Genomic DNA, 27,940 nt, shown 5'->3' with positions numbered 1-27,940 from the left:
GCCCCACATCACTGACAGTGCAGAGCCTGCTTGAGATTCTCTCTCTGTTCCTCCCCTGCTTGTGCTCTCTCTCTCTCACTCAAAATCAACAAATAAAACTTAAAAAAAGAAAGAACCACAAGGCTGATGTTTAACTTAAAAAAAAATAAATTACATTTTTTTTTCAGAAGATTTTTTTATAAAATTAGAAGAATCATAACTTTAGTGGAATTATTTTTTATTTTACCAAGGATAAACATTTTGATTTATAGAACTTTAGTAGAGAAACTGGGAAATAGCTATTTACATAAGTGTTAAATTTAATTAGTTGATATCTCCTATAGGTCCAGAGGGTGGGACATCTGCTTCTGAGTTCAGAGAGTGCTTGTGGATTTGTCCATGGTGTTCCATGTGAAACTGGCTTATGTCATTATTTCTTAAAATAAACTCATTTGAACATGTTATTTTCCCTAAGCTGAAAATCGAGAGCTATGTAATTCAGCTCAAAGGCTGAAATGTGCTCTAAAAACCCTGAAGAGAGGGTCCATACAGAGACCAGCCAGGCCTGTCAGAGCTGAGGGCTGGAGAAGGTGCAGAGATGGCCGAGCCAACACGTGCAGGCCACAGGGACTACTGGAACACCTGCCCTAAAAGTCCCAAGACAGAGATGATAAAAGATAAAACAAGTTAGTACCTAGGCATTGCTTCCAGAGCTTTCCAGGCTCCAATTAAAATTTTATGTGTGGGAGTTTAAATGGGTGCTTTAATAAAATATTGATTCATTTGAGTTCTGATTTTTATAAAGAAATATATCTTTTGTCTCCTAAACAGTGCTTGTTCCTTCCTAAATAACATTCATGCCAAGTTATACTTTGCTTTCACCTTTCAAGTTTGATCTTAGACTCTAAAGAGTCTTTTTGTACTATTGTTCTTGGTTCCTTTGCCCATTGTCCTCTTCATCTCCTATCCCTCTAGCCGATAGCTATTCCATGAAATGAAGTTAAAAAACAAAGCAGTACTTAAACCATTTCAATAAATAAGTGCAACATCTTCCCCTATTTGATTTCCTCCCTTGCAGTCTGGTACAGAGAGGAACCCTCACAGTCCCGGACTCCAGCACATATTCTGGTTTGCATGTTCCAGATGAAGGAAGCCATGTATTAATTTGGGATGAGCCCTTGCATTTCATCACAGAAAGTGAGTGTTGGCTTGAAATGGAGGACCAGCTCATGTGGGTATGAGATGGTGCAGGGATCACCAACTGCTGCTCCTGGGCAAAGGACCGAATTATTAAAACTGTTGTTTATGGCCCTTATCATTTACAAACAGGTGAACAGTGAAAAAAGACTTGCAATTTCCCTAAATTAATTTGCAGTTGAGGGTTCTCTTGTGTTAAAAAGATAAGAAACTTGTATAGAATTACAGAACAAGAAGTTTACAGCTGTCTAAAGGAACTGCAAGTCGAAGGTTATCTAGTAAATATGGATAAAATGACATTTGCCAGAATGACTGTTACTCCCCGTGACACATTTGAGAAATTGAAATGGCTTTGAGACAAATAATGCCCTAATCCATGATCCCATCACCAGGGAACTAGCTGGGTAAATTCAGTAAAGTTAGCTCTAAAATAGTAATTGTTGGCAGAAGAGGTAGTCAGGACATTGATGTCCTGGGAAGCCCAAACCTGATATAGATTTTTTTTTCTTCCAAGTTTTTATTTAAATTAATGTTATTTAACATAGAGTGTAGTATTGGTTTCAGGAGTAGAATTTAGTGACTCGCCACTTACATAGAATACCCAGTGCTCATCACAAGTGCCCTCCTTAATCCCCATCACCAATTTAGGCCCATCCCTCCACCCACCTCCCATCCAGAAACCCTCAGTTTGTTCTCCACAGTTTAAGAATCTCTTATGGTTTTCCTTCCTCTCTGTTTTTATCTCATTTTATTTTTTCCTTACCTCCTCCTATGTTCATTTGTTTTATTTCTTACATTCTACATGGAGTGAAATCATATGTATTTTTCTTCTGTATTTTAATTTCAAGAAGTCCTTCCCCAAAGCCAGTGTCGCTAAGTAAAGGGCTCACCAGCATTTCAAAGTGAAGAGGTATCAGCTTTTCTTCTCTACTGACTGGTACTACTACTACCTTGAACACAAGCACTCTTTATCTATACATATTCACTTTCATAATAATCTGTTTATATACCTCTCTCTCCAACATTATATATATACATCTGCTCACAAAACCTTGTAGCTGTATAATGATGATAGCACACATTTATAATACTAATAACTTGTATTTATTGGGTGTTACAATGTCCAAGTAACTTACTAAGCATTTTATACACATTAGCTCATTTCCACCTCACAGAAGTCTTGTTTGATGTAACTATAAGAACCACAGCCATGCTATTCACGAGAAAGTTGAATTTTAGGAATTGGGGGGTTTGCTCAAGTTCCCATCAATAGCAAGGAAAGGACTCCCAAAGTATGACTTCTCTAATTCCAAAGCCCATGAATTTAACCAGTCCACAGCACTTCCTGATATTAACTCTTCAACAACTATATAGTGTGTTAAGTACAATGCTGTGTGCCTTCCTAAATAGCTGTACTTTTCATCATATACATGTTCCTGTCCCTACTTCCTACTTGAAATTTAGTACCATTCATGTATTGTCAGTAATACTGGAGGATTTTTCATATAGAAATTCTCCAGGTTTTTGTCTTTTCTTATTTAAGATTGTGTTTATTTTGCCCTCCTCCATATATTCATGTATTCATCATGACAAATTATTCTGAGACAAATTCAAATCTCACATCAGTGTCATATTTCTCCTCACCACTTCGATGTACAGAAATTTTTCCCACGTTCGAGATTCTGCTATTTCACTTAGCAATCATCAATTTAAACCATATGTCTTTGTCCATTCTGGTTGTAAACTGTATACAATAGATTTTAATGTCTTCCTTGAGCACAAAACTGGGCATCCAGTTTAAGCTTCGTGAATTCCTATTGAACGATAAGATGATTAAACAAATAACGCCAAGATTACATGCTCAAAACAGCAATGACAACAACTGCAAATTAAAAAAAAGTGATAATTTTTAAAAACAAGTTTTGATGTCTTTGGGGAAAATGATACCATCTATCAAAGCCAATAGAATGATTCCTACAAGAAGACAGAATCAGAAAGAGTTCAGGGGAGAGTAAAGTCAATAATTCCACTTTTCCATTAGGGAAAATTCCTCTGACTGGAGGTTATATCGCTTGAGATGAGAAAAAGGCCACCTAGAGCTTAATACAAAATGAAGTGAATGAGCTGTGCGTCGTGCCAGCCACCTTCTCTGGGCCCAGAAAAGTCTAGAATGTGACCTAGAGATCATAATTCATTGACTCACAACAGATCCATCTGGATGAGATGTTCAAGACTTGTTTGTGCAGGACACAAGATTGATATTCATTAAATACTTTCCTTCAACCAGTTTACTCTCATTATTCGCAACAAGGGCTTAGGTTAGCAAAGATTAAAGAACAAATATTGTAAAGCAAGAAGCTTTAGCCTCAAGACATACAAATAGAGAGAAACTGGCTTTAAAAAAAAAACAATGTAGGATTAGATTATGAACTTGTTCACTGAACAGTTACGTGGCAATTTGCTAAGGTAATTATTACCATTAATTCGAGAGCCAATAATTATCATAGCAGTTCTACCATTTCATCTCTCATTTATTCTGAAATCCTAGAAGCAGATTTTTTTTAAGATACCTGGTTTGCTCGGCTGGTCTAAAAGCTTCTATTTTAATAACTTTTATAATCTTAGGCATTTTTTGGTGGGAACCGCCAAGTTTTCAGTAAGTCTTCTTATGTTAGTGAAACAATGCACTGAGATCCAAAAGGTAATTAATCTTGGTCACTCTTCCTTCTGTAGAGCACTCCAGCCTGGAGGTTAATAGAAAAGGAGGCAGTGGCTGCCATTTTGGATCTCTTTCTGTTTCAATTTTCTGGTCACAAACAGCATGATTTTTCTAGCCAAAAGGGGTGAACAGGAGCAAATAACTCTCCCCTTGACGCCTCTCCCTCAGGCCCTTCAGTCTTTGGAGTGCAGGACTTAGTGCTAGTTTAATTGAACTGCTGTGCTTGGCTTCTCCTCTGAAAGAAAGAGATATATAGTCCCTCTGGTGACTTGTTGCAACAGATTTCAAACTCAGCTGGATTTAACTCTGTGAATTAAAACTACTGCTTGAGATTGGGAGCCTCATGAAAAGAGCAACTCCAAATACTGGCATGTAAACAAAATGCTTTACAAAGGGTATGCAAAAGTTCTGGCTTCTCTTCCACTTGACTATCACAAACTTGCATTGCTTAATTTTCTTTTTTGGACCATAGTAATGACTAGTTTGGGGGGTGGGTGATCATGGTGTGTCCTGGTGGAACATCTAATAAATCTGTACTTGAGGCAGTAAAATACCAATATCCTTGCCTTAGAGAAGATATCAGCTTCATAGTTTTGAAGTAAGACAATTATCAGCACTATTGCATTTGCTCACAATAGGTTAGAATAGGCTCATTTAAATCCAAATAACCTAATTACACTGATGTTTTGAGAAGAAGAGCTAGGATCAAAGGCTTACAGAATCTAAGAGCTGTAAAGTATCATCACCAGAATGATCTATGCAACTACTTGGATATAAAAGTGGAAAAAAAAAAAAACAAACACTGAGGCCCAGAGAGTTTGAAGTGATTCGATCTATTGCTCAGCTAGTTGGAGAAAGGATAGAGCCAATATTCAAAGGCTTTTAGGTCTTCCACATCTTAAGACGTTTCTGTCCTCTACATAACACTGCCTCAAAGCACTCGGGGAAGCTCTGAAGCCTATTCCCTAACTATATTACATAGGAGAAGGTGAGGTAGATAAGGCTTTGGAAAGCCCCAATAAGATAGGATGCTTGAGGGGAATGACAAATAGCCAGCAAATAAACACCCACCACCCTTCCAATATTTGGTCTAAGAATCCAGTTTTCCCCAGGCCAACCCTTGGGCTGGGCTAATGATGGAATCAGGAAGATAAGAATGGGCATCAGAACCCAAAGTTTCCATAACTCTGCATGTAGGGCACATGACCAGAGAAAATTTCTTAATAGACAAAGAGGAAAGGAAGCTATCCAGGAAACAGGGAGAAAAAGTGGCAGGGAATAGCTATCGGTTGGTGTGGTAATTGTAATTAGCTGGGCCTTGATAGAGGGTATTGGGCCTTTAATTCATTATTGCTCTTCCAGACCCAAGACTTAAGGACTAGCACGGAGGATATTGCAAGGCAGAGCCTTAAGACAATATTTTACTTAGCTAGTTCAAACCAATTAAATCCAACAACTTATTAAATCTCCTAACGTTTCCCATGCCCTGTGTTGGGTTATAGATGCACAGAGATGAATGGGCCACACTCCCTGTCCACAAGAAAGAGACAGACATGTATAGTGAGAACTTCAGACCAATGTGGTACATGACAGAAGCAGCATGTGATTCTGAGGAACAAGAAAGAGATCTCATTTCTGACTGTGATTAAACACCCCAGATAAGGGAATGGGGTAATCCCAGAGCCTTTGTATAGGAAAAACCTGTGTCCAAGGGTAAGTGAATATAGCTGAGGAGAAGAGACTATTATTACAGGAGGTCAAGTGGGTCTTTCCTTCAAAGATACGAGCAGGGCAATAGGAGGCAGCTCGCTGGCCATGATCCTTTTCCAGTAGGAATGTGGTTTGTGGCCCAGGAACTAGCTGCAGGGCAACATGGCTCTGCCACCCCAAAAATCTATAACTAATGAAAAAAGAGCTGAGACGAGGCATAGGATACTAAGGCCCCCCTTCACAGGGGAAGGAATAAAACTGAGACAAGACCCCAGTGTGCTGGGAGCAGCATAGCTGTCAGTAACAAGTGGACGTCCAACAGATTTGCTGCATTGCTGTATTTTCAGCCCATGTTTAAAATAGACATGATGGTTGCAAAAGAAGACAGCTCAATTTTATAGACAACTGCTTCTGTTCTGAGCTGCTACTCTGTTTTTATCTGGGCCCTCTCTTGGCCAGTCACACCCATGTCCTACAGGTACAGTCCCTCTATGTTCCGTATGGCAAATCACTGTGAGTAGAGAGACCCTTTACGGGTAAAGCAGTTGAAGATGGTAAATGAATCTGACTCTGCTTTTTGAACCTGTGCAGGTTCCTTCTTTGGGCCTTAGCTCCTTCCTGGTATTCCCTGAGGACATAGTAGATGGAATAAGATTCCTTCCAGGGATGCTGTAAAGAAATATTGATTCAAGGACAACATCCAACTTTATGATTATAAAATGTAAGGAAGCAGTCGAACATCAGTGCTGCATGGGAGTGGGAGGGAAGAGAAAAGAGGAAGTAAACATGCAACGTGTCCTGAAGCTGTCTCCCGTCTTTAGCGCAGTGAAGCAGACAAAACAAAGGAGAGGCTGAATCCTTCTTCAAATGCCTTGGCTTCACAGAGAGCATAAGATCATCAGCATTCTCCTGCTCTACCTTGGTGAAGATGAGTCCCTGAAACAGAAGGGATAACTGATACTAGAAGCACAGTCTCCCCTGTTCGGGGAGTTTTGTGTCTCAAAATGCACCTTGCTGATGAATGGCTGCTGTCTAGAGATTCTGGACCTACACAATTACTGGCCTGCATGACAGTGAGACTAGCTGCCTGGCTAGGTCCAAAATGGCTAAAGGACATAGATAATTCAGTTATTTTTCTCCAGTGAAATCCCTCTGGTGACATCCTGAAGTCATAATGCATGCACAAAGATATTGATGTGGCCCTTGCCCCTGAGTGTTGGCACCTTTCTTTTTACCTTAGGTAAGCCCAGAGACACTCAGTGACCAACAGGCGCATGCTGGTGGGATGACCTTCGGAAACCATAATTCCTGGTGCCTCTGCCACTGGTTTATTTAGCATACTTCCCCAGAAATGTGATCTGTGACTTTACTTCTCATGTGGTGCTATCCATGCATGCTCTACTACACAGGGGGCCCCACATATTGAAGATCCACTCAGTGCTTTCCTCCTGGATAGTGTGCTGCTTCCTGTCATACGTATGCCCATTTTCCCAACATATGCCCTTCCCAGTTTCCCTGTCTGATTCCCCTCTTCTCTCTGTCATTCACCTTCTTTTCCTGCCATTCCCGGATATTCTCCACCCACTTGTAGCTCCATCATTTTGTTTACAAATGTTTATATTTGTTTATGTCTAATGCTTTGCCTAGTACTCTAAATGCCCAGAAGAATTTCTTCTTGCTTTAAATATGCCCCACTGCTATTAGACAAATGTCACTTCTATTACTCTCAAACTCTGAAACTCTGGAGTTCTAGAGGCAGGCTAGAGATCGTGCATATCTGTTCCCAATTCCATATCAAAGGTTGGTGGCTTAAGGTCAGTCTTGGTGGTGGGAGTATGGTATTTACACCACAGAAACTGGCAAATGCTACAAATCAGAGATTCCTCCAACACCAGCCCATTTATGAATAGCAAGTAACAACGAAAATTACATATAGGTGGAACTCAATGAATTTTTACTAAAAGGATTTTTACATGCTAAGGATACTTCTTTTTTTTTTTTTATCCCTACCATACAAAATATCTTCGTATTTCAAAGAGTAAAATATTTAATCACAGTAGACAAAAGAACTTGGTAAAATTACAAAGAGCATATTTGTAAGAATTCTATTTTTGTTATAAACAGAAGACATTAATTTAAAGGGAACCAAAGCATTGCTGTCCTCTACAAAGCCAGAAGACATCCTGCTCTCCTCCAGCCAGCAGGTTTGCCTATCTGAGGATAAAGGTCTCTTCTGCCCAGAACAGACTTCTGAAAACAATTGTCACAGCCACAAATTAACTGTGGCTCTTTATCTTTCCTTTATTTTTACCCCAGAGCAAGAATAGCCTTAAAAGAAATTTCTGATCCAAGATACCCATTTTCTTAGACTGTAATCTTAGCCCACATACCATCTAGCTATGAACTTCTTTTTGATTGAAAAAACTTCCAGAGGTGGAAGAAATAGTCTAGATCCAAACTAGGAGGCAGAGGGTATGTGACTCAAAACTATCACAATTCTTCAGTCTTAAGAAAGTGAAAGAGGCATGCATGTGACATTGATTTCTGGTTCTAAATATCCCCCAACCTCTTATTTTAGAAGAGAGCCCTGTTATTAAGTATCCATGAGTGCAAGCACATAAGTAAATCTGGCTCATTTAAGTAACAAAGGATTTGAGGTAGCTTACAGATCCCATAAAAGTCTAGGGAATCAGATTCAGAAAACATGCAGGAATCAAGAAAACAAGGTGACAAAATGCAGCCTAGGTCATGCCCCTGACAATTCATGTGTTAGAATCTCAACACTTCCATTATCTGTGGATAATTTATCAACTGTGTTCTGGAGGTTTGAGCTTCTTCTCCCTGATTTGAAGCCCTGGACAGCAGTATTAGCTTAGTTGAGCCTAGATTACATGTTCCTGTGTTAGCTTACTGGTTGAAGTCTTTAGACTCCTGTAATAGGAAATAGGCATAGCCTCTTATAAGAATTCCACTCTAAGGGGATGGCTTCAAATAAAGAATGTGTGGAGCTAAAACAGAAAATGAGAACTACACATAGAAGGGCAAAAAGAAAGAAGATAGGAAGGAAAACAGCAAGACAATCCCTGATCTGCTTGCGCATCTGTCTTTCCAGGTAAAGAGAAATCCTGAAAGTCATATAATTTTGATGTTGCCATTAAGGTATATTTGAAGATATCTAAACATTGAAATATTACTTAATTAACTTTATAAATAACCCCCTTCACTCACCTATCAATAGGTAGCTAAAGTCGGGTAAAGTGTTTGGGCCAACACATATTTATAAAGTAGAAAAAAAATTGGAAATAAGAGGTGACTGATTTAGTCCTGAAAAACCTAAACTACCTCTTGTTTTGCTTATTCAATAAAAACAATGAATTAACTCTACATTGATTTTCCCATTACTTGTAGAAAGTCAATTTAATATTCAGAAAGCCACTAGAGTCATCACTGTTGGTTACCTGCCCCATGCTGTGCATATTGTTGGTCTTTTCTAACAGAAAACCCTTTTGCTTCATATAACCATCCTGACTTCATACAACATGTGTTTCAACTTCACTATCTTGCCAGGGATTAGCTTAGAGGGGGTATATGGCCCAACGCTGATGATTGAGATTTGAAGGGGAACCTATGGAGGCCCTCTGAGAAGACAAAGAAAGAGACATGTTGGTCCCAGATGTTATTAGGACCACATGTGATGCCTGAAATTGTTCTTTGTCACCATGCTACCTAAGAATGAGGTTATCACTTGAGAAAATAACCAAATGAAACAGAGATTCAGAGCCAATTACAGTACACACCTTACACAGAGCCTGCCCTACCACTGAATTTCTTGTTATTTGAGACCATAGTTTTCCTTTTTGTGGAAAGTCAATTTAAGTTGGGATTTCTTATTAATTGCCATCAAATGTGTCCTAATGTACTAGTTGGAACAATGTATTTTCTTTTTTTGGGAGAAATTGAAGGCTACACTGTTTGCAGTTTCTATTAAGAGGCAAAGCAAGATAGGACAGAGAGACAATTGTTTTTCTTTTAGAAGAGGGTAACAGCATACCCTTACAAAAAATATCATCCTAATTCTTTAGAATTAACTCAACCTTAAGAGCCAAGCTGTATGTTCCTCCTGCCTTTCACAAAAACAAGTCCATATTATGGTCTAACGATCACATGCACTGATGAGACATTCAAAGTGAAGTCATTTCTCAGTATCTGAAGCCTACTAGATTTGTCATGTATCTTGTAATACAAATATGTGCAACCCTAATTTCTCAGTAATGGAAGCTGGGAAAGGTCATTCTATTAAGGCTGTATGCTTTAGAGAAAAAATAAATGGACTCAATTAGTTGGTTTACTAGGAAGCAGGTCCACTTAGAAAGGGTTAATGCAATATAGTTACCATCTATTGCCTGCTAACCATGTCCTATGTGATTCATAATGCACCAGAATCATGTAATCTTTAAACAACTCCACAACTTAGGTTTTATTAAACCCATTTTTCTAGGAAAGAAACTAGGTTTCAAAGAGGTCAAGTAAATTGTCCATGGTCACACAGCTAGTAATTAACACATTGGAATATGAATCCAGCATGCCTGACTTAAAAAGATAAAGATACTTATCTTTTTCTACATCTTGTTTCTGGATTAATAAGCTTAGACTTTAAAAAATGCTGAGAAAGTCTTCATGCGGTCTTTTCCTTTTCTTCCTTTTTTTAAAAAAAATTTCTTTTCTGTTATCATCGTCCTTTCTTCTTTCAATTTTTCTTCTTTGTTCATAACATATTTAGAGCAACTATGAAGGATACAAGGCTGACTCAGAACAGGTCCTACTCTTGCTGTCTTCAAAAAAGCTAATACACATATACCCATAACTCAAAGTGGAAATTAGTAAACAACGTAAGAGAGATGAATAAAGGAAGATAGAAGTTTGGAGAGAAACAAATGATTTCATAACAATGAAAGATTTGTACAAGAGGAATGCAGACAATTGGTTCTCTATGAAGACAAGCAATCTAAGTGTAGATTATACTCAAGCAACAATGAGACCTTGACTTTTAGAGATGATAAAATCTTGGGAAGACAATACATAAAGATAAACATGTCTCAGGTTCTGAAAATAGTCAGTTGTCCTGGTATATATGACAGTATCCTAAAATCTATTTCAATCACTGTAATATGTACCAAGACGAATTCATGTGGGTTGATGGACTAGATGAGTGACCTGTCCCTCCATTACACTGGCTGTATCTTCTCTCATCAAGGACTCAGGATCCTCAACTGATCATTCATACATGTCAGATGTAGGTAACAGCCTGTTACTGAGTAGATATAAGGATCTTCAAGGGTTCTTCTATCTGTATTCCTATGGGAGAGCACATTTTGCATGAAGAGTTTCCTCTTTGGGATGAATATGCATAGCTTGAGACAATGAAACATTTGTTAAGGTTTTAGTGTGTTAGGAAGCTAGAGGGGGTGAGTAATATTACATCCATGTTAATAATTCTCCTATGGGAAGGAAGGTAATTTATTATACTCCATTACTGAGATTGGGAGATAGCAGGAGAAAACTTAAACACTTCAGTCAAGATAACCTTCCCTTACCCCCGAAAAGTAAGTCTTCATTTATCTTCCTTCTACCCAGATAGCTTTGACTAAATACTATTATATGAAAAAAAAGAGTGTAGTAGATTTTAAATAGGAGGGAATAATACTATGTTTAATATGGCTATATATCATCTGTTCTTTCACGGAACAGTTACAACTATTTGTTCATTCAAAATCATGTCTGAAAACACCCTCTTGCTGGTTTCCCTATTTCTTATCACATGGTACCAACAGACATAGGTGATTCATGAGTTTCATAAATATATGGGTTCCCTAAAGTGATTGTTTCCATATTTTCCAGGACTGTCATAAAGTTATGGACACAGGCCAATTGAGATGATTTTATAATCTATACTTAAAGCAGAGGAACAGGTTATAAACATTCAAATCCACGAATCTAATAAGCAAATAATATAAGAAATAAGAAAACTGCCAGATTCCCCACCTTGATTCAATTCAAAATACATTTAGCACAATTTAGAAGCAGACATTCCAGCAATGTAGAAACAAAGAGTTCTAGAACACAGCTCCTCAGGGATGTTGCAATTCACTGCAGAATAGAAGGCCAGAGTAGAATAACTGATGCGAGGCAGAATACGGTCAGCAGTGTGACAGGTATGGGTTAAGTGCCATGTGATGTAGAACACATGGGGTCACATGTGACTGGATAATCAAGAAAGTCTTCAAAAACAGTTGACATCTCAGCTGTACCCTGGATAGATAGAGAGAACTTCCATATGTAGAGATGGGGAGGAGGCATTTTAGAATGAGTAAAAGGAAGGCAGTAGATGGGCTCAGTCAGTCTATGTGGAGACAGTATAGTAGTGAAAAATCAAGAACTGGCATCAGACAAAAATAGATTCATATCCTGGCTTTCTCACCAACTAACAATGTAACTAAATAAAGCCTACTTACTTTCTTTTGGCCTTACTTTTTGCCTGTGTAAAATGAGAATTTTTACATTATAAAACTAATCTCAATTGGTTTGTTTTGGATATTAAATGATGTATGCAAGTATTTAGCCCAGGGTATGGCCAATGGAAAATATACTATTATTTCTGTCCCTGTAGTCTCATCCACTATTCTCTGCTTAACAAACCCAATCGGTCACCTCTAGGAAGACATATCCTGCATTCATTCATTCATTCATTTCACAAGTATTTACCGATCATGGTTTATATCATTCACTTTCTTCTCATAATATCTACCACACTTATTTTTTAATGTTAATTTTTTTTTGTTTTTAATGTTATTTTTGAGAGAGAAAGAGAGACAGTGCAAGTGGGGTAGGGGGCAGAGAGCGAAAGAGAGAGAATATAAAGCAGCTCCAGCCTCTGAGCTGTCAGCACAGAGCTAATGTGGGACTTGAACTCATGAACCATGATATCATGACCTCAGCCTAAGTCAGATGCTTAACCAACTGAGGCATCCAGGTGCCCCCACACTTATTTTTAATATAGAGATTACCTTGGGAACAAAGAAGTGTTAATACTTTCTGTCCTCCCCAGTTTGAGAATCTCTGTTGTCCTGAGTCAGGTCTTCTTGGTGAACTATAAAAGTGGCAGATGTGAGTGACCACCATGTGTAAACAAGGATCAAGACAGGAAGCTCACCCCAGAATGAGTGGTTACCCTCCATCCCTCTTTAGCACAGCAAGCCTAGAAGATTCCTGACTTAGCCAGCTCTGAATTTATGTATACAATGAACCCTGGCAATGGGATTTAATTTCCCATTTTTTATTTGTCACTTGAAAATACTGGCTTACCCCAGCTCTGGTTCCAGGATGAACACACCTTGGCGCAGTGTGAGAGTGTCATCAGGTGCTCACAGCCCAGTAAGGCCATTTGGAACAGAAGGAAGAATATAAATAAAAGAAACCAAGTGCATTAGCAACTCACTTTTCTCCATATGTTAAGATAATTACAGCTTCCCTTCTTCCCACACGGCCTTCAGACTCTCTAACATTAAACATTTCACTGTTGTTGCGTTTTTTTCCTTTTTTTGTTTTTTGTTTGTTTGTTTTCAGTATATAAAGGAGGAAGTTGAGTTATTTGCACTACACAAAAATAAGAAAATAACACAGTCGAATGGTCAGGGAGTCTGTGAAAGTTTCTGACAGACAAAACCACTGCTGAGAGGTCCCTAGGAGAATCTTTTACCCTGTGTGCAAAATGAGCAGATACTGAGCCCAATCACCTGGGTCACCTTTCTTGTAACTAAGCCTTGAAAATCATACGTGGAGATCATCATGGTTCTATTTTTGCTGTTTTTTTTTCTTTTCTTTTACCTTGTTTCCTTTTTTCTCCCCCCAATTCTATACTTTATAGTTTCTCGAAGGCAAGAAGGAGAAAGACAGCCATGAATCCTCACTTTCACAGAATCAGTGAAGAGAAGACAGGCAACATATGCCACTGGGGTAGAGTCCACATCATGGTAAGACCAATGGAGGCTTTACTACTTAGTCATTATGTTTACAACCAGCCTTTAGAGAGGTGCATGCAAAAGCAAGTGAATGTCCATAGTCTTACAGAAATAAACAGCTGACAAATATTAAATGGAGACTGATATGTCCAGCAGAGCTATCTTCTTTCTATTGTTTCTCCTTCCCTCCTTTACCCCACAGAGTCACTTAGAGGATGCATTTAAGAAAAAAAAAAACTCAAATGTTCTTCATTGTCTCACCTTTAATGTCTCCTAAACTCATCCACTGCACATTTATAATGTCGTATAGAATATTGTTTCTTTAAAAGTCCAGATATTCTTGAAGAAGAAAGAATTGAGTGTAAATTTAAGTCAGCAGATTGCTTTTTTCCTAACCTTACCATGTGGGCAGAAGTTTTGAATGGCTGGAGGAAAGAATATTGTGGTGTGTGAGTTATTTTGAGGGTTTGGGACTTGGATATGACACTGGAGTCTAGGATTTTAGCCAAGAAAAAAAAGAGGTGGGGGGACAGCAAACTCTGCCAGTGATAAACTGGGGCCAGACAGTAAAGAAAGAACATAAAGGAATTCAAGAGGTACCAAAAGCCAACTTCTCAGTCTATCAGACACTAGATATTCAATACAGTTAGAACACTTTCAGAGGGTGGCAACTTCCTAATCACCATGTTTCTTTAGGATGATGCTGTTTATTATTAACAAAAGAAGTGTCTGGAAACACTTTCTGGCCAAGTTGGTTCTTGGCTACAGCAACCTTCTCCAGATTTATTATTTGATTTGTTGCTGTTTCAGTTTGATTTTTAATTGTGATGGGCTCAGTTTGAAAGCACTTTTATTTTCACACTGGAGATATATCCAAAGATCTCCAGAGTAGACTCTTCCTCAAAATTTTACTCATCAGCATTGGGTTGGTGTGTTGGAAGTGCTACCATCCACCCAGAGTTAGACACACTTCTGAGCCACCATGTGTTCTCAGTCTCCAGGTCACAGGACTCAACTACACATTTCATCCTCTTTGCCTGGTTCTTTTTCTTGCCCCATACGACTTTCAGTTCATGTCTTCTTTTGTTCCTGGCATGTTGCTACCTAGCATGTCTTCAGTAAATAAAGTTTTGGCATGTTACAGGCCTTTTTTCACACTGCTGCACTCAATGAGAACTTTCTGTTCGTTCTTTTTTCCAGTCACAATGTCTTAAAGATTGCAGGTTAATTCCTTCTTGTTAGATGCTTTATTCAAGAGCCTCCTGATTCTGGAAGATTCAGCTTTCAGTGGTTATTTTTAGTACTCAATTGATTCAAGCATATTCCACATTCTGAGGAAAAAAATCACTTCAACCAAGAGATCCTATCAATCACAGCGTGGTTTGCATGCTTATTTAGCTGGTTAGTAATTAAAGGCAGCTAAAAATACCAGGCATGCATGAATGGTGTGATTTTTATATCTTAGCTCCTTTCCAGAGAAGACACAAGTTCCATCAATCAAACAGTTGGTAGCTGAAGTCATTATCACTGAAATTAAGGCAATTATATACAAATGAATATTAATGAAGTATCTACTCAAAATTAGGGTCAGTTCTTAAAATGTAAAAAGAAATTGTAGAGAATCTAGGTTCACTGTTAATCCATTATAAAATAACTTAAGGACACACCTTCCATATTAAACTGTCACTACAGTTAAGAGGGCCCCATCACATTTATGTTATCTCTTGTTTCAGAGACAGATGATTTTACATCCATATTTTAGCCTTTACTTCAAGATTTCAAAATGGCCTATAAACCTACATTTAATATAAGCATACAACAACCCAATGAGAAAAGGGCACATATATATATTTATATATAAATAAACATATATATATATATGTATGTTTTAAATCATATATATATATATATATATGACATTTATTGTAATTTATATCGGTCTTTATAAATAAGGAGAGTATACCTGATGCTTTCCAAGCCTTTTTTTAGTCCTACCGTTCTATTGTTATAAGATTCCAAATGTGGAATGAGAACATATCACTTTAACAACTTTGGAAAAGCTAATGCTGGTACATAGTTTACAATTTGATCCTTTAGAACTCTATGGATAGGAGGGGTTCCTGGGTAGCTCAGTCAGTTAAGCATCTAACTTCAGCTCAGGTCATGATCTCATGGCTCATGGTTCAAGCCCTGCATCAGGCTCTGTGCTGGAGCCTGGTTCCAGTTCTGTGTCTCTGTCTCTCTCTGCCTCTCTCATGCTTGCACTCTGTCTCTCTCTTTCAAAAATAAACATTAAAAATTTTTTAAAAAAAGAACTCTATGGATAGGAAAGAATTTGTGAGAATGCAAGAGGTCTGAATTTTCTAGATATGCCTGCAGGCAATTAAAAGTCCCCAAATGGGACATTCTTAATTAAAAGCTGGTAGAAGCCCCCTGGTAAACAGGTGTATGCCTTCAAGCATGGCTACCAAATCCAGCAGCTCCAGGGACAACATTTATATCTGGGTCCATCCAAATGCTTCTCTTGGGGTTGTACAGTGCACAAACTGTGCAGCCATAGATGGTAGCCCTGTATAATAAATGATTTTGTACCACTTTATTTTTCTTATCATCATGTTACCTATTTGGTATATACATAGAAACAAAAGAAAGAAAGAAAAGAACACTGTTATGTGACTGAATATTGGGAGTGAAACAAATTTGGACTCAACAGGTCTTTGGGTTAGTCATGCCTCAGCCGGAAAAATCAATGAACAAGGCCTTTCAGATGGTCTCTAAAAGGAGCCAAAACCTAAGGAGCCACTCCTATTTCAAAGTATGCAGACCTTTGAACACTGGAAAAGAAGAATGAGAATAAGAAAGTGGTAGGGTAACTCTGGAAAACAGTATGGAGGTTCCTCAAAAAATTAAAAATAGAACTACCCTAGGACCCAGCAATTGCACTACTAAATATTTATCCAAGGGATACAGGTGCTGTTTCAAAGGGGCACATGCACCCCAATATTTATAGCAGCACTATCAACAATAGCCAAAGTATGGAAAGAGCCCAAATGTCCATCGATGGATGAATGGATAAAGAAGATGTGGAATATATATACAATGGAGTATTACTCGGCAATAAAAAAGAATGAAATATTGCCATTTGCAACTACATAGATGGAACTAGAGGGTATTATGCTAAGTGAAATTAGTAAGTCAGAGAAAGACAAGTATCATATGACTTCACTCATATAAGGACTTAAAGACACAAAACAGATGAATATAAGGGAAGGGAAACAAAAATAATATAAAAACAGGGAGGGGGACAAAATAGAAGAGACTCTTAAATATGGAGAACAAACAGAGGGTTACTGGACAGGTTGTGGGAGGGGGGTGGGCTAAATGGGTAAGGGGTATTAAGGAATCTATTCCTGAAATCATTGTTGTACTATACGCTAACTTAGATGTAAATTAAAAAAAATAAATAAGAATTAAAAAAAAAAGAAAGAAAGTGGTAGGCTAACTGAGATACGATTCTAAAAGGATGGATCTTGAAGACAATAGGGGAAAGCAAAAATGGTTAGCAGAGACAGAGAAAAGACATGACAGTTGTGTAGAAAGATACTCATTCTGACTGAATCCCATTGGCTCTGTTTTTAAGTTCTTGCAGTTCTTCCAGATTGCTCAGCTGCTTTTGAGAGAGGGGATCACTGTAGAATAGTAGTACCTCAAATAAAAGAAAATTTCATGGCCTAGGGTGCTTGAAAAATTGCCATATGTAGAAGCGGGAATACAGAATAGATATCCTCCTATTCCTTAGAACCCTGTGCAACACTACAGAATGATTTAGCTTTGTGAAGCAGTACTCAATATAAAGTACTATAGTTCATCTGGTTAGGATCATATAGCTTTCTACTAAGATCAGGTACAACTCACCACTCTTTTTCACTATTTTATTGGAAGTTCTGGCAAATGCAACAAGGCAGGAAGAGGAAATTAAAGGTACATAGACTGGGAAGGAAGGTGAAATCTTGTCTTCATTTGCAGACGACATCATCATCTATGTAGAAAATCCAAATGAATCTACACAACAGTTCCTGGAACTAATAAGCATAATAGCAAGGTTGCAAGACACAAGGTTATTATACAAAAGTCAATTGCTTTCCTATATACCAACAAAGAAAAATGGGAATTTGAAATTAAAAATACAATACCATTTATATTAGCATCGCCCAAAATTAAATACCTAGGTATAAATCTAACAAAATACATAAAAAATCTATATGAGGGAAACTACAAAACTCTGACAAAATAAATCAAAGAAGATCTAAATAAACGGAAAGATATCCATACTCATGGATAGGAAGACTCAATATTGTCAAGATGTCAGTTATTTCCAACTTCAATGCAATCCCAGTCAAAATCTTTGAAAGTTATTTTATAGATATCACCAAACTGTTTTTAAAGTATTTACAGAGAGACAAAAGACCCAGAATACCCAACACTATATTGAAGGACAATAACAAAATTGGAGGACTGATACTACCCAACTTCAAGAATTACTATAAAACTACCTAATCAAGACAGTGTAGTATCGGAGAAAGAATACACAAATAGATCAGTGGAATGGAACAGATATCCCAGAAATAGACTCCCATAAGTGTAGTCAACCCTTGACAAAGGACCAAAGACAATACAATGAAGCAAATATAGTATTATCAAAAAATGGTGGGGTGCCTGCGTGGTCCAGGCAATTAAGCATCTGATTCTTGACTTTGGCTCAGGCCATGCTCTTACAGGAGATTGAGCCCTACATCAGGCTAAGATTCTTTCTTCCTCTCCCTCTGTCCCTCCCCTGCACAGATGCACTCAAGCATGAGCTCTCAACCTCTCTCTCAAGAAACAAAACAAAACAAAAACAACAACAATAAAAGAAATGATGCTGGAACAACTGGGCATCCGCATGCAAAAAAAAAAAAAATCATCTAGATACAGACCTTACTATGTTCACAAAAATTAACTTAAAAACAGATCACAAATGTAGTATATTAATATAAATATAATATAAAGATAAATATATATTTATTTTGATATAAAGATAAATATATATTTATATTTAATATAAAGATAAATATATATAGTATAATATAGCAAAATATAAATATAGTATATATAAATATAGTATATAAATATAGTATATACATAATATATATAAATATAGTATAATATAAATATAGTATAATATAGCAAAACTATATTTTTAAAACTTTAAAATAATATAGGAGAAAACCTAGGTGACCTTAGATGCACTGATGCTTTTTTTAGGTGTAATACCAAAGACAAAATCCATGAAAGACATCATTGATAATCTGGACTTCATTAAAGTTAAAAACTTCTGCTTTGTGAAAGGCAATATTGAGAGAATCAGAAGACAGAACATAGACTTGGAGAAGATATTTGCAAAAAACACATCTGATAAAGAAGTGTTACCTAAAATATATAAAGAACTCTTAAAACTCAACAAGGAAACAAGCATCCTGATTATAAAATGGGCCAAAGGCCTTAACAGACATATCACCAAAGAAGATATACAGATGGAAACTAAGCATATAAAAAGATATCCCCATCACATGTTACCAGGGTATTTAAAATTAAAACAACAATGAGATTCCACCACATACCTATTAGAATTAACAAAATTTGGAATACTGAGAATAACTAATGCTGGTGGGGATGTGGAGCAGTAGGAACTGTCATTTATTGCTGATGGGAATACAAAATGATACAGCTACTTTGGAAGCCAGTGTGGTGGTTTCCTACAAAACTAAATGTACTCTTACCATATGATCCAGCAACTGAGCCCCTTGGTGTTTACCCAAAGGAGTTGAAAACTTATGTCTATACAAAAACCCGCACATGGATATTTATAGCAGCTTCATTCATAATTGTCAAAACTTGGAAGCAACAAAGATGTCCCTCAGTAGGTGATGGATATATAAACATCTGGACAGTGGAATATTATTCAGTGCTAAAAAGAAATGAGCTATCAAGCCATGAAAAGACATAGAGGAAAGTTAAATGCATATCACTAAGTAAAGTAAGCCAATCTAAAAAGGCTGCATATTGTATGATTCCAACCATATGACATTCTGGAGAATGCAAAACTACGGAGATGGAAAAAAAATAAGTGGTTGCAGGTCCATGGCGAGAGGCAGAGGAGGAGGAGAGATAAACAGGTAGAATACAGAGTATTTTTAAGGCAGGGAAAATAGTCTATATATGATATAATGGTGAATAAATGCCATTTATACATGAAATGTATGAACGTTTCCCCAAACCCATAGAATGTACAACACAAACAGTGAACCCTATGGCACATTATGTACTTTAAGTGATTATGATGTATCAATATAGGTTTATCCCCGGTAAAAAAAAAAAAATCTATCATTCTCATGAGTGGTGTTGATAATGGGGAAGGCTAGGAAAGTATGGGGGCAGGAGGTACATGGAAAATCTCCATACCTCCCTCTCAACTTTGCTGTAAACCTAAAACTTCTCTTAAAAAAATTAAGTCTTAAAAAACATGTGTATAGGTATATTCACAGTGTAACTAAAATCAACCTTTAATGGAAATTGTGTAAAATACTCCAGAGAGATGGAAAATACATATACACACATATACACATATTCTTCCTTGAAGATCTTCAGTTTGCAGCTAGGATTGAAAATGACTACAGTAAACTGTAGGCTGCTGCTGAGTAAATGTTGTATCCCATTTTCCCCTAACTCATACATTGTGAATTCTAGATAAATGTCTGTTTTTAAATAAAAAGTTTGTTTTTTAAAAGAAAATCAATGCAGTACACAATCAATGGAAGAATCCCATAAATATACTACAGTCACAATATTTGTGGTCAGAACTATGATAGAGCTATTTTCAGGGTGCTATGAAGTTTAAAGAAAGTCACTTCAACCACACTAGGCATCGTAGTCACCCTAATACAAAGCCCATGCATATTTCCTACCTGGGCATTGAGAACCTACTCAGGACAGGGAGACACCAGCAATATTAAGTATATGAGTTGTGGCTATGGGTTCAACACAACCTTAGAACTTGCATGCTTCTCACTTCTCTTCCCAAAGCCCCCTTAAGGAACAGTTTGGTTAATTCAGCAGTATAACTCATTCAGAATATTTTAAAATACATTTTAGGAACTAAGCCACAAACTCATGCACATGTGATATTAAAAGAGATTCACTCTCAAGTGTCTTAATATCACGTTAGGAATGAACCCCCCATGCACTCAGAAAATCCTATGTCTCCAAATTCTAAACTCCAAGTGTAATTTGCTGTTCTGTTGATAGCATCCACAATAAGCTTTCCTGAGTCATTTTTTATAGAGGCAGTCCTTCTTGAAATGTAGAGTGATATGGAAAAGGGAGTTATTATTAGGTAGTTTTCATTTTAATTATACTACTGTGAAACAACAGGCTAAATATAAAATTTACATGACTCTGAGGATGCTAATTCCTCCACTTACCTACCTTTTCATTCATTTATTGTATTCTTTCAATTTTAAATAATGAATTCTTTCAAAAATATAGAAAATCACAGGAAATTGAATCAGAGCCATTCATGCATTCAACACCCAGATGAAAAAAGACATTTACACTCTGCCAAATGGCTTTAGAATTCCTTGTGAAGATAACTTTACAGATGCAGCAAAATGCCTACCTATCTCTTCCCTTCCCTTCTTCCCTCTCTTGAGATAGTCTGCTATGGCTGAGATGTACTATCAGTCATTGTTTTTTACTTCTATTGTACCCATGTTTTCACCACCCGTGAATCAGGCTTTTGGTGGTTCCTACAAATATAAGTCATGCATTTTAATTATTAAAGAGTATCATTTATCAGTTTATTCATTTATTTTATTGTGGGCCAGTTGGGTTGTTTACATTTTTCACTATCACAAACATTTTTACAGTGTCGCAACTAGTACAACATATATTTTGCACATGTATGAGAGTTTCTCTGGAGAACACATTTATGGAGTAGTTGGACTGCTGGGGCATTGGGTACGTATATTTTTACCTTTACTAGACTGCCAATTACTCTCCAAGTGATTGTGTCAATTCTCACATTCGCTATGCATAACATTGCCTATTTCTACATAATTTTTCAAAAATTGAGTTTTGCCATATTTGTAAATTTCTACAAATTTGACAGATATAATATTATTCATATTGATCTTAATTAGCATTTTTGTTCTTGTTCAAAATTCTAGTTTATTATATTTACATTTGTATAGGTGATTTCAATATGCAAGATTTCTCTTATATATAAATATATATATAAACAAAGACATATATGTTTGTATATGTGTGTTTGCATGCAGAATCTATTCTGTCTTCTTTTGTGCTTCTCATTTACCCTGATTTCTCTTTGCTTCAATTTCACCTCAATTTCCTTTTTCCATTGAACTACATTTTCTTAGTCTCTTTTTTTTCTTTTGCCCCATCCATTAAATTAAAAGTTCTATCTTTTTCATTTTTTCTTCAGTAGCATGCATGCTTGTCAAAATCTAAAGTTAATCACATTTTTATCCTCCTCCTGTATGATGCAGAGACCTCAGGCTGGTTTAATAAGCCAAACTCTTTCCGGCTTCCTTGTAACCATTTTGATAATACAATTTAAGTTTGCTTTTATGTCATAAAATAAGTTGATTTTACATTTATTTTTATAATGAATGCATATAGATTACTAGAATGTTTACTAATTTACTGCTTCTCATCCTTTTTTTGTGCATTCCACTTTATCCATCTATTTTTCAGTTATTATTTCTGAAATACATCCATTTAGTAATTTTTTCCTCAAGAGTTTGTGAATGGGAAACTCTCTCAGACTTTATATTTCTGAAAATGTATATGTTCCTCCTTCACTTTAACTCAATCCTATGTTCTTTTTTTGTTTTATTTTTGTTAGAATTTCTTGTAATTTCAACTATTCAGTATTTTCTCATCTCCTTGAGGATATTACTTATAGTTTCTTCCTCTTTTTTTTCACTCCTTCCATAGTCTATTTCCTCCAAGTTGCTTGTTTCTGATTGTTTTGGTAACAATGTTCCTTGTGGAGGATCCCCTCAGTGTCTGGTGACCCTCCATTCTCATAATTAAGAGGATAGTGGAACACTGTCAAACTGATTAGCAGCACTGATGTGGGAAGACAGATGCTGACTTCAGTTTTATACAAGGTGGTCTGGGTGACCACTGTTTAGCTCCTCACTCTACCCCACAGTATCTTCAGACCTTTCCCCTTCAGTTAGCTAGGTGATATAGTGCGAAATCTCCCAATCCTCCATGGTTCTGGGAGCCATGTTGGGACAAGGGGCTGGAGGACTGAGGTTCAGCATTCATTATACACATGCTCCTTTTCATCTCATGACAGTGGCTGGGTTCCCCCATTTCAGGGACCATCCATTTTACCATCTGTAGAGAATAAACATCGAGATTTCCTTGGTGGCGGGATAGCTTAGTCCCCAAAGTCATGGAATGAGGGAGGACATCTACATTCTCAAACAGATTTTCCCAAATACTCATTTTTTTTTTTACCTTCCTCATTCACTTCCAGTTTCAGAGGTATGTGGTGATTGTCCTATTGTGCAGGTTGCTGGACTTTTTTCTTTTCTACTTTATACAGAGAGAGGTCTGTAAGGGTCACTGGGTCTATGCAGGAGTCTTGTATATACTCATTACTTATCACAAATCCAAGTCTTATAAACCTTCCCATTAAAAACTTCAAAAGCCACACTTAATACCTGCTCTCAACCTCATGGCTGCCCCCTTCCAGCCCTTGCCCTAGGTGGCCAAAGAGTGAATGGGGCTTGGTAGGTAAGTCCAGGAGAGGGTGGCCACAGCATCAATTTCATATACTCACTGCTCTTAATTTCAGATCCCTCTCTACTTCTGGATGAAATTCTCACGCATTTAATTTCTTTAAGAATTCATTTATGTATTTCAAATATTTCAGTAGCATTTTTGTGAAATTTTACCTAGCTTTTAAAAATGTTTGTTCTAGGGGCACCTGGGTGGCTCAGTCAGAAGAATCTGACTTCAGCTCAGATCATGATCTCATTGTTCTTGAGTTAGAGTCCCAGGATGACCCTGCTTCATATTCTGTCTCTCTCTCTCTCACCCTCCCCCACTCATGTTCCATCTCTCTCTCTCAAAAATAAATAAACATTAAAAAAATGTTTATTCTAGGTCAATTCCAGTTAACTCAGTCTTATCATTTTCTAAGAACCACAACTCTTCATTTACCTAATACAATGGCAACCATTTATTGAGTGCTGATTGTGGACCAGGGACTCATCCTTATACTATTCCAACTGATAAGCCATCACTGTCCACATTTCACAGATGTGAAAACAGAGATTGATGGAGGGCAAATTATTCTCTGAAGAATGAATAGCCAATTAATTGACAGAGCTGGGATTTAAAACCAGGTTTGTCCATCTCCTAAGCCCATGTACAGTAAACCAACCAATCTCCTATGAGCATTAATAAAGACTATAGGGATATGCCAGTTGCCTCCAGGGGAAGGGCAAGCAAAGCCATGTTTGTGGGTGTGTGGGTATGTGTGCCTACTTATGTATAGACGTGTAGGTGTGCATAGAGAGTATTTACAACATAGCGCTATCGTGATACTTGTTTCAGGCAGTGCCACTTTTCACTAATTTGCCTTCTTTCTCTGTGTTCATTCAACAGCATCCAATAAATATCTTATTTCCCTTCTTACTTGCTTTCTATTTTATTCTGTACTTTCTGCTGAAAATGCCTGTTGTGTGCAGGCAGATGAATGTCACAGCATGCACACTGCTTTGTAACACTAGGGACTATGAACAAGAATTTTACTTTGAAGTAAAAAAGTAGTGGAGACATGGAAGATGAGGAGGCTGTACAGAGACATCATAGAAAATAAATGTGTGTGACTCTGTAAATTTCAAAAGGAAGCCACGATATGTGTAATATTTCACTTTTGTTGAATAAATTGTTAATAGTAAAATGCATCTCTATGACTTTAAAGGTAGAAACATCATCTTAAAAATGCTCTTATTTCACGGGCCTATTATAGTAGGTACAGAATAGTCATTTAACAAATATTTGTTAAGCTGGAAGGGTTATAAATTGGGAAACCTTCAATTCATATTAACATTGTATATTTTATTACATTTCCAAGTGAATAGTGTGGTCCTGTTTTAGCCTTTATTTTTAATAAATCATAGAGTTTAATTCTCCAAGATATCCTAATTTACTTTCATCCTCGTACGGAATACTCAAGACCATCCCTTGATATCAGGATCTGTATTCTATAGTTCTGATGCATTTATCATTTTACCCAGCTCAGTGACTTGTGCAAAGTAGGTCCACAGTATGTACATCACTAAAGATAAGGGTTCTCGTTTCTTTGGAAAAATAGAATGTATACTTAGTGGCATAAGGACAGAAGACAGAGCGCATAGACAGGTACCTGGAGGTGCTAGAGGAATCTGAATTATATGGTTCCTCTTCAGGCTCAAAGCAAGATGGCTAGAAACACCTAAGGTTAAGGTTCTTCACAGGACTGTTGCCGCACATTGTTCATGTCACAACTACATGTCACCTCCTTGTGGAAGCTGGAATGGCAACTTTAACTAAAATAGGATCCCCTTTCTTCTTTCTTCTCCCAGTTACTCTCTTTACACCTGCTTAGAACTTATTGGGATTTGTATTTATTTAATTCTCCTTTTAGTCGATTTCTGACTCTCCTTCTAGACTCTAAGCAGCATGAAGTCAGAGACCAAGTCTTTTTCACATACCCCCAAAATGAGTAAAGACCCAGTGTTTATTTAATATTTTTAAAGTTTATTTATTTATTGAGAGAGAGAGAGAGAGAGACAGAGAGAGAAGGAGAGAGAGAGAATCCCAAGCAGGCTCCATGCTATCAGCTCAGAGCCCAACACAGGACTAAAACTTAAGAACAGTGAGATTATGACCTGAGCCAAAATCAAGAGTTGGATGCTTAACTGACTGAGCCACCCAGACACCCTTATTTAATGAATATTGACTTCAGTGAAGTCATTCCCTTTCTCTTTCCTCTTATTTAACCCAGAAATAAGAACTGTTATTCAGAGCATAGAGTGGCCACTCAACTTGCCACTACTTTATTTCCTTGCTTAGTACAAGCTTCCGGGCTATACATCCCAGGAAATGTGCTTCAGAGAGTTATAGAGTCTCTCTGCAGTTGAAATGCTCTTTCCATGTAAAATCCTCCTGTGCTTTCTCTACTGCTCAGCAGCAGTTGAGAAGCAAGTCACTTGTGCAAACTCTGAAAGACTATTGATAAAAGTAAAAGGATGACATTTGCTTCTGGCAGTTGTACTCAAAGGTATGTGCCTGAAAGTCAGAGAAAGATATCATGAGCCATAGGAAGTATGAGAGATCTCTGAAGAGAATATAGGAAAAAGATGCTCGCAGGGTAAGGGCACTTTTCCACTGTGCTTGATAGAAAGAACAGCTCTAAAACTGAAAGAAGAGTAAATGGGTTTAGTAGACAAGGCCAGGAGAGAGATTGCAGCAAACGGACTCTCATTTCTTATGCATCATGACCTTGAGCCTTATTGGAGCTTCTGTGTGAGTTATACTCCAGTGGTAAATAGAACTAAGGCCAGGGTTCACTGCAAACACTTGCACTGATATAACCTATCATGTAAACATCAAGAGAGAGTCAAACAGAAGGGAATAGATAAATCTGATCAAACATGTATCTAGTTTGACAAGAGACATATAAAAATAGATAAATAAAATATTTCTAGGAAGGAAATTGCCTTAAATTTTGTTGTATTTTAACTGAGATTTCATGGAAAATTCACCCCAGAAATCATCTGATTCCCAATCAGTGTTTTAATGCCGCCATTTATAGTGTTTCATGCTACTTCATTGCCCAGGTAATTACTTTTCATCAACTTAAAATTCTCCAGTACTTTCAGCTGTGAAGTTGGTCTTCATTTCCCCACGTTGAAGTCAATTGCAACATGTTACTGACCCAGGCCTGCTGTCATCTTCCATTTGAATTCAGGTGTATGTGTAAGAGAGTCATTATTTACAGTGGTTTTTATGGATACTTAAAAACAGTACTTAGCCATAAGGATGGACAAATGGGTATATAGAATAAATGGATGTATAGATAGCAGGATGTGTTCTAAACGGGTAAGTAAATGAATGAGTGTTGTGCACCAAGAATAACTTCATTTATTATATTCATTCATTAATTCAGCAAACATTTAAAGTAAAACATTCTTTTTATTCTTAACTTCAAATGGGCAATTTATTAGCCAGGATTCAATTAGAGAAGCAGGATCCCTTGCAGTTATATAGATTAAGGGATTGACTATAGGGAGTTGACTACACAATTGTAGTAGTTAGTTTAATAGTAGCAGCTAAATAGTAGGTAGTTAAATAATCTATGTATGACTTGTGCTTTTGCATATGGTGGTGGAGGCTTAAGTCCACATGGCAGGAAGTTGGGAAGGAGAGATGGATATGAAGCTCTGGAGAGAAAGGACGAAGGAACCATGAGATGACCTAGATCTTATGATGATGCACTGGACCCCTTATCAATTTCTCACTGCCTCTAAGCCTTCACATTTGATGATGCAGGTTAATTACAGAAGATGGTGCCTTTCTTCACAGATCTAAACACATACTTGACTGAGGAGCTGGAAAAACTGAAGAAGGTGACCCAGTGGTTGCTGGAGGCTGCATGCCTGGCTTTTAACTCCTGCCAACAGGGTAAGCCAGCAGACCTGTGACAGCACATGCTAACTTCAACAGCACCTGAACCTACACCCACCTTCTAAACATTAAATGGCTTGTAGAAATCTCTCATGTGGTTAGTTCCATCCCAGAACCACACACTAAGAATTCCGATAAATGAAATGATGACAGCCAGAGTGAGGCCTAGTAAGAGAAGGACGGGGAGTGCTTGGGAAATAACTCTTGGTGAGTATTGAGTCCCTGACTCCTATTCATCTCAGCCACAATGAATGTTTACTTTTTTATATTATGTTAGCCAGTACATCTTTTTTTTTCTGTTTGTTTAAGCCACCTCTACTTGAACTTCTACTTGACAGTTAAAGAGATCTGATCAATGCATAGACTGCTTGATAAGTTGGAGTTTCTAGGTATGGAATGTAACTGGAGGAAGGTAATTCAACTGTGAAAACAGGGTTTAACATTTTTACATGCTCAAAACAATGAATTAGTGAATAAATGAGAGGTTCAACAATGAGAGACATTATGA

General features: G+C 37.3%; 2 long non-coding RNA genes across 2 annotated transcripts in view; one reads left to right on the top strand and one right to left on the bottom strand.

The window, feature by feature from the left end:
* Positions 1 to 27,940, bottom strand: part of LOC144615832 (uncharacterized) — a 574,275-nt gene that overhangs the window by 17,889 nt on the left and 528,446 nt on the right. The gene's annotated exons all lie outside the window — the stretch shown is intronic.
* Positions 1,089 to 27,500, top strand: LOC132689723 (uncharacterized). The gene is made up of 3 exons (XR_009615134.1): positions 1,089 to 1,176; positions 13,530 to 13,635; positions 27,331 to 27,500. It is a non-coding gene; the product is annotated as an uncharacterized LOC132689723 (long non-coding RNA).

The sequence above is a fragment of the Panthera onca genome, chromosome A3 (genome assembly GCF_046562875.1).
Source record: "Panthera onca isolate mPanOnc1 chromosome A3, mPanOnc1 haplotype 2, whole genome shotgun sequence".
Taxonomy (NCBI): Eukaryota; Metazoa; Chordata; class Mammalia; order Carnivora; family Felidae; genus Panthera; species Panthera onca.
Note: the sequence above shows the minus strand (reverse complement) of the source record. Positions and strands in the feature narration are given on the sequence as shown.